Here is a 6,055-nt window from a genome sequence, read left to right as displayed (position 1 = left end):
TGCACACCTACCGCTACTTTATAGGCACGAACCGGACCCCCAGATCCCTCAACAGTAAGAGCTTCTCTGTGAACCGCGAGTGTATTATTCGATCACGCTTTTCAGTCTGCACTTTGAGTGAGTAACTTCCGCTGATTCGACCAATCAGAAGCTAAATGGGCGGAGCAGAATACGCTGACCAATCGGGGTTTGGTCTACCGACGTTGGCCGGCGTGTGACGTCATTGGCTATGGCCGACTGCAGGGAGAGCACAGCGGCTAACAAACAAACTGAGGAGAAGTCGTGAAAATATGGAGTAAAACTAACGCTTCAGTCGTCGCTTCGATCTGCTGGCACCGTGAGAAACTTGCTGGATGTTAGAACAAGCGCTTGAGCTGTTTTTATCGAACACGAGTGAGGCTGGACGCTGAAGACACATGCGGCGAGAAGGTAAGGCTAACTAGTTAGCATTAGCATTCTCCTTTGTTGTTATCTTTTGGCTTTATATTCATTTCCAGTGTTTTTATTGCGTGGTGAGGCTCTGTTTGTGTTTCTGTGACTAAAGCCCCGCTCACATGGGTTCTGGCCCACCAACATAGACGGATGAAAACTCAGTGAGTGTCTCTCGGTCTGTTTACCTCTCTCTGAGGTCACTTTGCAAACGTTTTGAGTCTTCCCCCAATTTTGTGCTTTATCCTGAGGCCTGTACTACGAAGCAAGTTCAACATACCCAGGATATCTTATCTTTATCAGGCTTCACTAAACCTAACAACCACAGTCAATCCAGAATTTCCCGGGCGCGTTCATGTGAAAGAGGCAGAGTTGTTCGTTAAAAGCAGCGTTGTCAGAATCATGGGTAAGCTACCTAATATTATGTGATAGTTAACACTGATGGTTGCCTGTCGTTTCGGTTATATCCACGTCCAAATATGGCATTTAACAAGGTGAAATGAACAATACAATCACATGACTGCAATAAAAACGCTAGAAATAATTTCCAGTTATCAAAATCAAGCTGAGGATTTATTGTAAATAAATGATTGTTTCTCACAGAGTGCGCGTTTTTGCTCTTTAGTCTGATGGTGATTTATTCTGAGTTATTGTGATGCAGATAAAAAAAGAGTGTTTCTGCTGCTGAAGCAGAGAGGAGAGTTAATGTCTGCGGTCAATCTGACTGAAATGTTCATTTATTATTGCGGGAAATATTCAACAGATATAACAAATATTCAACGATTATACAGTTCTAAAAATATCTATTGATCTTTATCATTTGTCACTTTATTGTAAACTCTGTCCCTGTTGGGATCCTGCAGAAATGACGACTCTAGTTTTCCAGTGATGTGATTGGTCAGTAGTTGGGCTGGTTAGTTAATCTGCTCCGGAGCAGGTTAGCTGTTCAGCATCGGTTACCGTAGTGATTTACCCTGAGAAGAAGTGAACCACCGTAAGACTGAAAACCCAGAGTTAAACCTGAAGTTCAAAATTCAAATCCTGCTCCGTGGTACAGGCCTCTGGTCATTTAAAGTCTGTCTGTGTGGGTTAAGCATCTTATTGAGATTGTTTTTGCGTCGATTTACGCCTTAAGTTTTTTTCCTCGTGGCAGCGTTGCTCTCTGGTCGCTTTGCGTTTCTGCTTGGCTGTTTCATATCTTCTTGTGGTCAGCTTTTGTGTCGTTCTTGGTCATTTCACGTTTCACTGTCAGCTTAGTATCTGGTTGTGATTGTTTTGCGCTTCCTTTGGCTTTTCTGTGTCTTCTAGTCGTTATGCGCCGCCTCCTGTCAGTTTTTTCCGTTTATTTCCGGGATACTTTGCAGGTGAAGACCTCCTGGGCCTTTGCCTTGTAGTAATCTGTCCATAGCTATCCATCGTTCCCTTGTTATGTTGTGAATTTGTTTGTGGTGGCTTCATACTTGGTTGGGCACAGTTCTGTGTTAAATGCAGGCTTGAAAACTCTGTGCTCCACGATGTATGAGGTGAGATAGCTTGTAGAAGTCATTGTATTGAAACTAAAATTTGAACGTCTGAGTTCAGGCTTTGAAAGTGAAAGTTATGGTTTCAAAATTTGAATGTTATTTAGTAACCGCTTTTCTCTCAGGGGTTATTAATGGCTTATTTAAATAACATGATTGTGATCGTTAGGGATTTAGCGTTAGTTTTCAGTATCGTGTTCTTCTAGACTGTACCGACAAAGGAAGCTATTCTTACACCTTGTAGCAGGCATCTTGTATGTAAACTAGATTTTACCTCATGTTTGCTTACACTGTTTTAAGTTTTTGGAAGTTTTGGTTATTGGCTATTAGTTTATTAGTTTTTCAAGTGTCGCTCTTGTGTTTTGCAGGTCTGCATGTTCAGCTGCTGCAGCCTGCAGGGAAACACCAGCTGTCACCTCGCAGACCAAACAGGTATGTGTCCTAAACATTTTGCTTTCAGTTTTGGCCAAGCCAATTTAAGTAGATTAGTTGTGATGTCATCGTTAACACGTGCCCTTCACCCAAACAATATGTCATCATGTCGAGTCATGTTTTTTGCAGTGTAGTGTACAGATGCACCAACTTTACCTCCCTTTTTAGAGCTGTAGCTGCCTCATTGTACTTTTTCTCAATCTGGCTAGTGATGGTCTTCTGTGAAGGCACAGTGTGTTCAGGTTCCACAAACTCCATGAGCCTTTGAAAGCCTACTCATCCAAGCCACTACTGCTACTTGTTATTTGTTCCTGTCATTTGCTGTCACATGTGTTTTGGTACAAAAAATCCAGTGTTTTCCATAAGCACAGGCTGTTGGCTGGATATTAAAACATTTTCAGCAAACTACTTAAATGTTTCAAGTCAAGTCACCATCACTTTATATAACATTACAACTATAATCTTAAACCAGATTAAGGATTTTTGTCATCAGACAACTGGATCTGGAACTGGAGCGAACAGCCGCTCTCAACGTCCTGTGGCCACATGGCAGAGAAACATTGATGTATATATATATATATATATTATTGAGATAGAGAAATATCTTTATTTAGTTTGACAGTACATTACAAACAAGTTTTTACTGATGTGCATTTACTAGACTACACTGTACAAATCAGTATCACTTATACAAATAAAATGTTGTTTTAAGATATCAGTTGGTGTAGTAATTTTAACTATATCAATTTACAGTCCTTTCCATATCTCTCTCTCTTATTTCTTCCAGGTGTTACCACTTCGTCCATGATTGCAGAATCCTCACACAACAAAGTAGTTCTTTGAGCTTGTGAAAAAGAGACAGACTCAAGGTCAGTGTCAGTTTATTCTTTTCAGTCCATCTATCATGTCATGTTTCTGCAGTGTAGCTGAAAAAAATATAAAACCTTTTAAATCTGGCTTTACTCTTCTTTTTATATAATGTAGATTATCATACAGAATCTGAGTGTAAGATACAATTTGAAGACCCAATCTACATTTGCCATATTGTTCATGTCAAGTTAATATAAAGTCTCAAATGTTGGATTACTGGATCAATAAAGTAATATAGAAAAACAGTAAAATTTCTCCATGATGCGTACAAATTTAGTGGAGAATATTTGACATTTTGCTTAATAAAATGATCTGTAAAACGCTTTGAAAATAGAGAAACTTAAGACAAGTGACAAACCACAGCAAAGATCATGACAGATGTTTGACCAATAGGAGGCGCTTTGTTTTATTCTCTCACCATTTAGCCTTTACAATGTATGTGTAGTGTGTTGTAGTTTTCCTCACAGGACCACACCTAGTTACATCAGCTTAGCCTGTTTAAATATGAAAAACTGTGGCTCTTGTTGGTGACTGAAGATGTAGATTTTTAAACAGTCATGATTTTCCCCTCAAAGACAGAAGAGCACAACTTTTACCTCAACATAGAATTCTTCAGGTTTTCTTAGTGTCTTTTACTTCTCTATTTTTTGAGAGTTTGAACTTCATTACCCAGAAACCCTCTGTGCTTTTATTTTAATGGTTCAAAAGTTGCTGATGTTTGTTGTTTCTGATTTTTCATCACAGGACTCAACCAGAATTTCAACCAGCAAATCACAGAGAGAAGACACAGACAAGAAGATTGACAGAAGGTCAGTGTGAGTTTATTCTTCTCAGTTTGACTCTTTAAAACCTGTTTGTCTGGAACAAACATCACTAAGCTAAAGCTGCAATATTCATTTTAATTACTATTAATTAGTATTTCTCCACAATGTAGCTGCAGATAGTAAAAATTAAAACCTTTACATGTCTGTAACTGTAATAAAAATATTTGTAAAACATAGGTTTGAAATTCAATTAAAACTTTAATGATTTTGTTCCAGACAACATGTAACAAAGATAATGGCAGGTGTTTGACCACTAGGAGGCGCTTTGTTTAATTCTCCCACCAAAGACTAACATGTCGGTCATTAAGCTTAATGACATGTCGGTCATTAAGCTTAATGACCGACATGTTAGTCTTTGTGTTTGGTGGGAGAATTAAACAAAGCGCCTCCTAGTGGTCATAATGACAGACATGTTAGTCTGCTCATAACTACAGTCTATGTCACTGTGAGGAGGGTGTGGAGCTTTAACACAGCCCTCCACTTGGAGGTCCTCTAGCAGTCTGGCTCAATATGAAGTGCAGCTGTTTCATGAACAGCTTTTTAACTCTTCTTTTCTTCTGTCCTCTCCAGGTCCAGAACTTCAGCTGCTGACATGTCCCCCTCCTCCTGCAGAGACACAACAATGTGTTAGTTATTATTGTACTACTACTAAATGACTATGTCTCGGTAGGTTCTCAGTCATCCAGCTCATGGCACTCTTAAGTGCCAGCTTTAAAGGGAACTGGATTTCTTTTAGGTTTCTTGAAGATGTTTCACCTTGTCCAAAAGCCCTCTTCAACTGAAGAGGTTGTTTACCTAAGATGCAAAACATCTTCAAGGATCCCAAAAGAGGTCCAGTTGCATTTGACTGAAGCACCTGGGTGACTGAGAACATTCACAGATGTACTAACTTATTAGTATTAATTTCAAATCAACTACTGACTACAACTAATTGCTACTGCCATTCACTTATTAAAACAAAAATCAATTTTCCTATCTTTAGTGGATCTTGTGAAATATAAACAACAATCTGCATGTTTGCTACGTGAACTTTCTAAATAAAATTAAATGATGAGTTTCTACATAATACATATATACATAATACATACATAATTTAATTTTTATGTGCTAATGTCAGTAATATCTTTGAAATACCTGGATTTTTTCATGTTTTTTGACCTCATACTATACTATGACATTTTTTGACCGTTTTTGACGCCATACTATACTATGACATTTTTTGACCGTTTTTGACGCCATACTATATTATGACATTTTTTGACCCCATACTATACTATGACATTTTTTCAAGTTTTTTGACCCCATACTATACTATGACATTTTTTGACCGTTTTTCACGCCATACTATACTATGACATTTTTTCATGTTTTTTGACGCCATACTATACTATGACATTTTTTCATGTTTTTTGACGCCATACTATACTATGACATTTTTTCATGTTTTTTGACCCCATACTATACTATGACCTTTTTTCATGTTTTTTGACGCCATACTATACTATGACATTTTTTGACCGTTTTTGACGCCATACTATACTATGACATTTTTTGACCGTTTTTGACGCCATACTATACTATGACATTTTTCATGTTTTTTGACCCCATACTATACTATGACCTTTTTTCATGTTTTTTGACGCCATACTATACTATGACATTTTTGACCGTTTTTGACGCCATACTATACTATGACATTTTTCATGTTTTTTGACGCCATACTATACTATGACATTTTTTGACCGTTTTTGACGCCATACTATACTATGACATTTTTTCATGTTTTTTGACGCCATACTATACTATGACATTTTTTCATGTTTTTTGACGCATACTATACTTGACTTTTTCATGTTTTTTGACCTCATACTATACTATGACATTTTTTCATGTTTTTTGACGCCAATACTATGACATTTTTTGACCGTTTTTTGACGCCATACTATACTATGACATTTTTTCATGTTTTTTGACGTATAC

At 37.6% G+C, this 6,055-nt stretch overlaps 2 long non-coding RNA genes across 3 annotated transcripts in view; one reads left to right on the top strand and one right to left on the bottom strand.

Annotated features, from left to right (window-relative positions):
* The first annotated feature begins 1,369 nt into the window (after positions 1–1,369).
* LOC108873294 (uncharacterized) lies at positions 1,370–5,130 on the top strand. Its single transcript, XR_001959391.2, has 5 exons — positions 1,370–1,423; positions 2,318–2,381; positions 3,169–3,250; positions 3,996–4,060; positions 4,646–5,130. It is a non-coding gene; the product is annotated as an uncharacterized LOC108873294 (long non-coding RNA).
* A 112-nt stretch (positions 5,131–5,242) lies between these two features.
* LOC127142593 (uncharacterized) overlaps positions 5,243–6,055 on the bottom strand; it is a 4,096-nt gene continuing 3,283 nt past the window's right edge. For both annotated transcript variants that reach the window (XR_007813465.1, XR_007813466.1), the window contains exon 3: positions 5,243–5,545. This is a non-coding gene — a long non-coding RNA (uncharacterized LOC127142593). The remainder of the gene's footprint in view (positions 5,546–6,055) is intronic.

This window comes from Lates calcarifer, linkage group LG6 (genome assembly GCF_001640805.2).
Source record: "Lates calcarifer isolate ASB-BC8 linkage group LG6, TLL_Latcal_v3, whole genome shotgun sequence".
In the NCBI taxonomy this organism is placed as follows: Eukaryota; Metazoa; Chordata; class Actinopteri; family Centropomidae; genus Lates; species Lates calcarifer.
Note: the sequence above shows the minus strand (reverse complement) of the source record. Positions and strands in the feature narration are given on the sequence as shown.